A 10,708-nucleotide genomic window follows, 5' to 3' on the forward strand; every position below is an offset into this window, starting at 1 on the left:
GACGGCCGATCGGTCGGCCGACGATCGGTATGTGTGTACGGGGCTTTACTTAATCAGGAAATACCTAAAAATGTTTCTAGCATTTTCTGTTGGGGAGACCAGGCACCCCCAGCTGCTATCTGTGCGATTGGTGATTGGTCTCCGTGCCTGTGGTTTTCAGTTCTACAGGGAATGTCTTATATCAGTGTTTACCAACCAGAGTGCCTCCAGCTGTGGCAAAACTACAACTCCCAGCATGCCCGGACAGCCGAAGGCTGTCCGGGCATGCTGGGAGTTGTAGGTTTGCCACAGCTGGAGGCACCCTGGTTGGGAAACCCTGTCTTATATGATGTAGCCCTACAGACTTCTCCCCTCTGCACCTATCTGTGCAATTGGTGATTGGTCTCAGTGCCTGTGGTTTTCCATTCTACAGGGAATGTCTTATATGATGTAGCCCTACAGACTTCTCCCCTGTGCACCAAAAGGCCCTGAAGCTCAGTGATGAAGTTACTCGGACTTCAAAGATTTTTTATTTATTTTTTTCCAGACAGGGTTAAAGGAAGTAAAAGGAGAAAAAAAAAGGGGGCTCTCTAGAGTAGAGAGTAGTAGTAGAGTAGGAAAAGTCAGACACACCTGGGCTTTAAGAAATGAGTTGCCTACATACTTGTCAGTGACCCCTCTTGTACCGCCATAAAAACATTGGGTTGTGCTTGCACACATTCCAACCGAAGACTTAACGTGCATTTATGGCGTGCTTGAGAAGAAGGTAATAACTGTTTAGGTTTACCAAACCATACCCAATTTAATTCCTATTTCTCAAAGCTTAGTAAATCTAGAGGTTTTGGTTGCGTTCGTTTTCAAGTATATATTGAAAACACAATTTAAACAAGTGCTGAACAACATAAGGACCTGCAGTTGGTAGTCCTCTTATTTAGAATCAACTGTCTATTACTGTGTAGAACTTTGAGAATGGCCACAATTTTTTGATGCATGGCTTTTACAAAGTGCTGGAAATGCTCCTTGTGTGGTTTGTATTCTTGCGGACTTGATGGTGGAAATGCCTACCAATTCTTCATACGACTAACCTATTTTACTCATCCCCCATTGATTCATACTGTGTACTATAAATGCTGACCCTACCAAGTTATTCAGACAAGGCAACAATTGTCCAAAATTTGGTCATACGGTTTTAGCAATCTCATTCCCACTGTTCCCTTTTTGTTTTTTGTTTTTTTTTCTGTTTTTAACTGACAGGTATGGTCCTTGTATTCTAGGCAATTGCACGGTTTGATGTGTTGTGTGTTTTTTAGTGCCCTCCTGCTCACCAGAGTTGTAGTCAGTAGTGACTATTTAGACAGTTCTGGGCTTTGTCAAGTTTGGAAAGTGTTTTGCCTCCCATGTCTTGTAGTTGGTGGTTGTTTTATATATTTTTTTCTTTACCATTTTCTGTGATTTCCGAAGAAGAACAGTATGTGTAGTAATGCCAGAAGGTTCTATAATAGTTCTTTAAACATCTGGCATCAACACTACATTGATAAGAACATATAGCTGAATATCCTATAGCCATAGGCGCCACATTTGCCTATTGAATACATTGATACGGTTGGTTAGATTATACCTATTCCTGATTCTAATGGTCAAACAGCAACTTGAACCTCTTGACCATCATCCTCAATGCTTGTGGATATTGCTCTCCAGTTTTTACTACTCTAGTGTTTAACAAGTCTGGTTTTAGTATTGCTTATCAAACAAGCACTATTCTCTCTGAATGTACATTTACAAGCTCAACTATTGCTGAAATGTTTCAGGTTAGAATACCGTTTTGTGTACTTTTAGCATTTCTATGTGACTGGCATCTCTGCTGTGTAAGAAAATAAATATATCCAATTATGGAAAGGAAACACGGGCGCAGTGGATAAATCATGGATGAGGGCATTAATATTTAATCTTGTGCCCTCTGTGTGTTTAGGATGCATACGTTTTTATAGACGTGGACCTCCTGTGTCTTGCAGCTGGTGCAAATGTGGAAGATCAACAATCAAAGAGCATAAATGTAAAAACAAGTGAAATATATTCACTTCATGCAGTGCCACAGCTGGCACTCTTAAAGGGCATTCCTTCTTTACCTACAAGGAAAAAAAAAATGCAGCCAAAGTGCACTACCTGAACCCCTATTCCACTGTCTACCCCCCTGTCTTGGCAGCCAAAAAGATAAGTTAAAGAGGATATTCAGTCCCCCCAAAAATTAAGTCAGTAGCTACAAATACTGTACCTGCTGACTTTTAATAAAAGAACACTTACATGTCCTTGGATCCAGCACCATCTTCACCTGGCCAATTATTCACCAGTCTGCAGGTCCCCAGCGCATGTTTACTTTGAGAAGCCGCAAGGGGTCACATCTAGCTTCCCACTGCGCATTAGCACACCACACTGCGCTTTGTGAATGATTGCAGGAAAAGAGAGGGGGGCAGAACTTCAGTTCAGATAACCTAGGTGATCGGAGCAGAAGTGGGTACCTATCAAACCTAAGTACCTGTTTACCCCCCTCCCCCAAAAGGGAAAAAGTGTTAAAACATAGGGGAAGAGGCGGAATAGCAGAACTCCTCCTTTTGGGTGAAGTTCTGCTTTAACCTCCCTGGCGGTATGATTCTGTCAGGAATTCTGTACCAAAAGCGGTACAATTCTTTTCATTGAAATTTGGCGTTATGTATTATAGGCCTACAATTGTTCGTAATTACTGACTTAAACCTGACCAAAACAAGACTCTAGTAGACATCCCAGATGTGATAAATTTGAAACACAAACGCGTGAATTATAATCAAATCAATAATATAATTTTATTATATAATATATAATAAAATTATATTATTGATTAGATTATAATTCATGCGTTATATATTTTATATATATATATATATATATGTGTGTGTGTGTATATGTATGTATGTATGTATGTATGTATGTATGTATGTATGTATGTATGTATGTATATATATATATATATATATATATATATATATATATATATATATATATATATATATATATGTGTATGTGTGTGTGTGTGTATATATATATATATATATATATATATATATATATATATATATATATATATATGTGTGTGTATATATATATATATATATATATGCATGAATTATAATCGAATCAATAATATAATTTTATATATATATAATATATATATGTGTGTGTATATAGGTATATATATATATATATATATATATATATATATATATATATATATATATATATATATATATATATATACCTATATACACACATTATATATATTTTTTTTTTGAATTTCCCTCCCTAGTTCCGCTCCCATTCAGCATTGCTGCTGCAGGGAACGTAACTAGGAAGTCCTCCTACCGACAGACGAGCGGCGGAGATCTTGGCTGGCGGTCACAGCAATGAGAGCTCATCGCTGGATCGCCAGGATAAGGTAAGAGACGCACCGCTGCGTTGTCTGCATAGCTCTGCCATTCACCCCGAGCGTGACTCGGGGATACCGATAATAGCAGAAAATTCCTACCCCGAGTCACGCTCGGGTTTACCGCTAGCGGGGTTAAGGTCAAGAAAGCCTTAGTCCAAGGGTCTTCAAACTACGGCCCTCCAGTTGTTCAGGAACTACAATTCCCATCATGTCTGTGAATGTCAGAATTTTAGAATTTTACAATGCCTCATGGGATGTGTAGTTCCACAACAGCTGGAGGGCCATAGTTTGAGGATCCCTGTCTTAGACAGTTCATAACTATTTTTAGGAGGTATTCTTTTAGCAAAAAAGTAGTTGAGGTAGTGATATTTTTATAGCTAGACTGATATCGATAGAGACCGATAAAGCGACTCGATGGTCTTTTTTTCTGTCATCACTCTTCTATGTTTCCAAGATGAACTGCAATCTGGTCTTAAAGTCTTAGGTTGGGCTCACATTGATGTGAATTGGATGCGGGTTTCCCCGCATCCAATTTGCATGACACGAGAGTGTGACCGGCTCTCAATGGAGCTGGTTCACACAGCTCTGCGTCGGCCGCGGTCCAGTTTGCAGGAGGGTCCTGTGCGTCTTCAGCTCTGTTTCAGGTCTGAGTTCAGGCAAATATTCAGACCCAATAGGTCCCAGAAACGGAGAACAGGGAAGCAACGGACCCCCTGCTGTGAGCCGCTCTGCAGTGTGTGAACCCAGCCTAGAGATGCTTGGTTTATGGCAGTTCTCAAATACAGTTGTCTTTTGGAGGATTGGGGTGCAAATTTTAACCAGACAATGCTACTAACAATAGTGTAATATAATACTAAAGCTGGCCGAACACTAGTAGAATTTTGTTTGATCATTTTAAGAATGTTCATTTGATTTTTTAATCGTTAGTGGGGTCAAGTCGGCATTTGTTTTCAATTGCAGTGACCAGAAAATTCAAAGTAGCAGGATGGAATTGGAAAATATTTTCGAATGAATGATTTTCCAACAGTGAATGTGGTTTGCAATTGGGGAAAGTCCATTTATTTCAAAATCAATTGTTAAATGCAAACTTTTTTTATAGTGCTTTTGGATTAAATGTTCTGATGAGAATGTTCTTGCGTATGTTTTGAAAATTGTAAATCTACTAGTTTTATGTTCAGCTTCGAAAAAGACATGCATTTATTTTTACAAAAGGTAAGATGCAGTGACATCCTCCATATTTCTATCTCTGTCCTTACAAAAGGTAAGATGCAGTTTCAGCCTCCATATTTTTATCTCTGTCCTTACAGGTTTGCTTTATGTGTTTTTGTAAGTACTTCTTTCAACAAGACTAAAGAGAGTGCTCCCTAAATTCCATATTCCATGTTTCCATGACTTCTTTCGCATTTTATCTGTTTTTCTATTCCTGTTTATTGCATGGCTCATGTTTAATCAGAAAAGATGTTTAAAGGTTGAACACTGAACCACATTTAGGATAAACAAGAAAAGTGGAATGCTTGTGGTGAAAATTCTATTTACCTCCCAAAATGGGTATGCAGGACATTCAGGTGCCCTGAATAAAAAAAATAATAATTGTTCATATGTTTTGTCTTTGGTTTCGTCTCAGCTAGCATTAAACATTTCTCAGAATTAATGATACTGGTCTTCTCCCAAACTCAGCAAAAAAAATAAAACATTTCCTTGAGAGGTGAGTAGTGTTTGTTGTTCTATACACAATTTTTTTTTTCCCCCTGGTTTTAGCATATGGGGGGACTGAGCACTTCTCTTGGGTGGTCGGCCAAATAAAGTTTTTTTTTTTTTTTTTTTTTTTTTTTGAGAAGCCTGAATCTTCATGATATGTGTTCTGTACCAGTTTTGTATTCGGATGCAAGGTGTACTCCCTCGTCTCCCTTTGGCAGATGCTAAGCTTTGTTGTGATCCACTTTGGAAGAGGCTTTAAGAGATAAATACTTATGTTGAGGCCGAGCAAAGTTTCTGTATGTTGTCCTGTTGCTTTTAAATTGTTTGTGAGTTGTATACTACTTATGCAAAGGCTTAAAAAGAGAAGTTTGGGTTTAAAAAAGGCAGACATTTATAGTCACCTAGGTGCGTTTGATACTGCATGTATTTCCCACCACCTACACCGAGAACTGAGTGATCAAAGACCGCTGATTGCTCAGTTCTCAGTCTTCACCGAGCAAGAGAGCCTGTGGCTATCAGTCCCCAGCTCTCTGCTCTGCCCCTACAGTACTAATCGTAGTGCTGTGCTGTGGAGGAGAAGGCTGGCTTAGGCTCTCAGCGGCTCCCTGGGAGGCTGTGCCAGCTGCTGGTTCAGGCATCTCGGTGGATCCCGACATTAAAGTTTGGAGTCCTACAGAGTCTGGACTGGCTGAGTTACCCACAGAACAAGTAGGGCCAAAAGAGCTTTATTTTGGTGGTACTTGATCACCTCTGCGGTTTTTATTTTTTGCGATATAAACAAAAAAAGACCGACCATTTAAAAAAAAAAAATTAAACCTTGATTTAGGCCAATATGTATTTCCAATCCCAATACGCATATATTGATTGATTTGTGCAAAAGTTATAGCATCTACAAACTATGGGATTTTTATTATTTATTTTTGTTAGTAATGGTGGCGATCAGCGACTTATAGCAGGATTTCGATATTGCTAGCAAAAAATACAGATTTTAACTTGTAAACAAGAAGTGTCAGAAATAGGCCTGGTCCTTAGGTGGTCAAATCGTGTCTTTTATATCTGCCTGGAGTGCTACATGAACCTGTATATTTTCAAGAGCATCTCTGCTTAAAGCAGAATTAAACCTACACCAAAAAATAAATAAAAAATGCCCCCAGGAGTTTTTGGCCACAATGTGCTAGTATGCCCAGCATATTAGCACATTATGGCAAGCTTACCCTTTGAAGTGATCCCCTCCAGTGGTGCGCAGTCAGCGCTCCTGTTAGTCATGGTACTTACATCTTACCCAGGACTTCCTTCTGGGTTTAGACTTTTTTAGCCATCTGAATGGCCAGCCTAAGATGATGTCACTCTCGCACATGGGAATCACATGGTCTTGGCACAGAGCCATGCTGTAAATGTCACTGACATGAAAGGAGAGGCCGTTATTATCAAAGAGACCCATCAGGGTGTCTTCTGTCAAAAGCCTACCTGTCAGACAATCTTTACATTTTTTGTCTGCTTTAAAAATATGTGTGCAGAAAAGACCCAGAGTATGCTCTCATAATATAATTCCTTTAAAAAAAAAAAAGTGCAATATACTATGTGCTGGACTACAGCGCACAAATGTATTCAGCTTATACTTATTGCTTTCATTTTCGGTGCCTTTTTTCTTTATTTTGCCATAAAATGTTGGTTTCTTCTCCAAGTTTGTCTTTACTCTGCACAAGGAACATTTCATGTCATACTGTTGATTACAAATAAAATATAGCGAGGAAGGTTTTTCTTACAATGATATACTGTATATAGGGAACACCAATGTAGTCTGGCTTCAAATGATCAGCTGTGTGTTGTGTTGCAGTGCCATTCATTTTAAATAACACTACAACATGCTTTGCAAATGCACCTCATTGTGTGTGCATTGCAGTGCACCACAACACACAAATGGTAGGCCTCTGTGGCTAAAGCAAACACATAAGAAATCGCTACATAAACCCGGTGCATAAAATCCGTGGATTAAAGCAAACCTTTAAAAGCTGGTTTTATTAGAACATCACCGCCTAGTGTGATTCAATGGTATTCAATCTGTACATATAACATAGAAATTGATGGTTAAACACATTGAGCGCCTCTGAAAATAGAAAATAAATGCAACTGAGTGCTTCCTTTTTCCAATTAAAAACCTGCGGAGGCTTTCAGAATATTTATTACAGATTAATAAATTGCCTGTGGGCCCCGGGAAACCTCATAACAGAGTAGTGGTAATAACATGCTATAAAACTATGTAATGTGCTCTTTTGAGAATGATCATCATTGTGTTTATATGGTTACCATCTCTAGTAATCCTATACATTGCCACTATTCTTTTTTTGGTACTAACTTTTTTTTTTTTTTTTTTATGTTTATCCTGCTGATTGTACAGTTGTTACAAGACAACTCTGTGTAAATGCAACAAAAGGGAATCCGTATTTACCAGTGTCTGTTCTTTGTGAGCGTGCATTTGGGAAATAAATAATCTGCATGTTTTAAGCCCACGGTGGCCAGTTTCTGACCCTGTTTCTGTGCAGTTTCTGACCCTGTTTCTGTGCAGTTTCTGACCCTGTTTCTGTGCAGGTTCGTTTCTGACCCTGTTTCTGTGCAGGTCCGTTTCTGACCCTGTTTCTGTGCAGGTCCGTTTCTGACCCTGTTTCTGTGCAGGTTCGTTTCTGACCCTGTTTCTGTGCAGGTTCGTTTCTGACCCTGTTTCTGTGCAGGCCCGTTTCTGACCCTGTTTCTGTGCAGGCCCGTTTCTGACCCTGTTTCTGTGCAGGCCCGTTTCTGACCCTGTTTCTGCGCAGGCCCGTTTCTGACCCTGTTTCTGGGCAGGCCCGTTTCTGACCCTGTTTCTGGGCAGGCACGTTTCTGACCCTGTTTCTGGGCAGGCCCGTTTCTGACCCTGTTTCTGTGCAGGCCCGTTTCTGACCCTGTTTCTGTGCAGGCCCGTTTCTGACCCTGTTTCTGTGCAGGCCCGTTTCTGACCCTGTTTCTGTGCAGGCCCGTTTCTGACCCGGTTTCTGTGCAGGCCCGTTTCTGACCCAAATGCCCATATCTGTATATAGTATAAAATATGTGTGGGTTGGGTATGTGAAAAAAGGGTGCCACCGGTTAATTGTAATTGCGAATGTATGAATAAAAACCTGTTTTAGGGCTTTACCCCCCCACACACAAAATCCCCAGACACACAATTCATCAAGCAAAATCTCAACTGATAAAAATGCTCCACTCAACGGATACCAAAAGTACACCTTTTAAAAACTAGCCAAAATGCCATGTTCGCATATTGGTCACATTGACAGGAATATTAATCAATTTTATATGATCCACAGTAGTATTTTATCACATATATATTCATATATACAAACTGTGCCAAATGTCCAGGGCCCAAGAAAAGTAATATAAACTACTTATTGATAAAAATCTATTTTACGCTTTGCCCATAAAGGCCACACAGGAGCCGGCAACAAATGGCAGGTTCTGAATTTTGGAATACTGTATACCTTAAGCAATTGCTGTTCAGTATATGTTCCATTTATTGTTGCAATTATATATATATATATATATATATATATATATAGTTCATGAATGGTTTTCCAAAAATAGCTGCTTTGGATGCTGGTGGTGCCAAACTATAGAAGTGGGACTGTCCGGAAGAGCAGACCCTTTCTTCCTACTCTGGACATACACTGAACAGAAATTGCTAAATTGCTAATTGCTAAAATTCAGAACCTGCCAGTTGTTGCTCCTATGTGGCCTTTATGGGCAAAACTTGAAATGTACATTCATCAAGAAGTGGTTTATATTACTTTAGTATACAAAAATAAATTAGGTTTATTGCTGTGGACACCCCTGGTAATGTTATGGCTCGTCTTTTAATGAACTGCTTGGTCTGCGTGTAAAATGTAGATAATGCCTGAAATTTTAGTATTCGGTATATGAACGCCTTTATCTATTTGAGATGTCTTTTTAAGCCCTTTAAGTTACTGGGATGCAATATTTTTTACCATAGTGTACCTTTAGCCATTACGTTGTTCCATCCAGAAACCAAACTTCCTCATGAACTAGGTTCTCCTTTACCGGCAGGCCGCTTGTTTGTAAATGGCAGTTTTTAGGCTCTTGCCAGAGGCATTCGTTCCTGAATGCATTACAGATTTGGCGATTACACCGCAGTATGTGCAGTTGTAGTTTTTACAATGTAAACCACAGGCATGCTGTCTTATGAATGTGCCGGCAGGTAACTAATTGAGAAAGACAGCACATGCTGCGAGCATTCTTCCCGCTTAGGAGTCTTGCTTTGCTATGTGGTGTTGGCTTCATGGTCCTATCATACAGCCTGCAAAAGCAGTTCTTTTGTTTGATGTGTCATTGCCCTGAAGCCCATAATTACACTTCAGCAGTGTGGTGGTATTGTCATATGCAGCACAGAAAGCTCCCGAGTAGAGCCCTGTGCGGGACTGTTTTATTAAACCCGCACCCGCTGAATGTATGACCAGGATCCCCCGCACCCGCAATGTTTGTGTTCCACGCCCGCCCGCACCCGCAATGTTTGTGTCCACTCCCGCCCACACCCTCAATGTTTGTGTTCCACGCCCGCCCGCACCCGCAATGTTTGTGTTCCACACCCGCCCGCACCCGCAATGTTTGTGTTCCACACCCGCCCGCACCCGCAATGTTTGTGTCCACTCCCGCCCGTACCCGCAATGTTCGTGTCCACTCCCACCCGCAATGTTTGTGTCCACTCCCGCCCGCACCCGCAATGTTTGTGTCCACTCCTGCCCGCACCCGCAATGTTTGTGTCCACTCCTGCCCGCACCCGCAATGTTTTTATCCACTCCCGCCCGCACCCACATTGTTTCTGTCCACTCCTGCGGTTTGGCCCTATACTCGCTGTATAAGACTACCCCCTCTTCTGAGGCAACACCATTTCATAACATCAGTGGAGCCATCATGTCCCTATTAAATATTTTAGCCCGCTGGATGTGCCCTAATATGTACTGTAGCTTCTGCTACATACAGAACTTCTCTATTAATAGTTTAGCCCACTGGATGTGTACACAGTAAGCTTTGGCTACTTACAGAACGTCCCTGTGCTGTAATACTCTATGTACCACGCTGAGCCAATCACGGCAAGCTGTGTATTCTATTATTGCATACAAAGCCTGCTCGGATTGACAAAGGTTGTATAAGGGAAGAAAGCCGCTCAGGTGCAAGTTCAGCACTCGGTGCAGGTCAGATCCGCCATCCAAGCATGTAGACATCCAAAAAGAGAAAGACCGCACTCAGAGATGTTAAATGAAAATCAATAGGACTCCTTTATTCTCCATAAATACAGCAGACAGACAGTGCAATACATGGACAGACGTGTCGGGTTGACGCGTTTCACGATAAAAATCGCTTATTCATAACCACACACCTGTTGTGTGGTTATGAATAAGCGATTTTTATCGTGAAACGCGTCAACCCGACACGTCTGTCCGTGTATTGCACTGTCTGTCTGCTGTATTTATGGAGAATAAAGGAGTCCTATTGATTTTCATTTAACATCTCTGAGTGCGGTCTTTC

General features: G+C 40.6%; 1 protein-coding gene across 3 annotated transcripts in view; it reads left to right on the plus strand.

The window, feature by feature from the left end:
* Positions 1-10,708, plus strand: part of CNNM2 (cyclin and CBS domain divalent metal cation transport mediator 2) — a 269,756-nt gene that overhangs the window by 63,843 nt on the left and 195,205 nt on the right. The window lies entirely within an intron of this gene.

Source organism: Pelophylax lessonae (assembly GCF_965119305.1).
Source record: "Pelophylax lessonae genome assembly, chromosome: 9".
Classification (NCBI taxonomy): domain Eukaryota; kingdom Metazoa; phylum Chordata; class Amphibia; order Anura; family Ranidae; genus Pelophylax; species Pelophylax lessonae.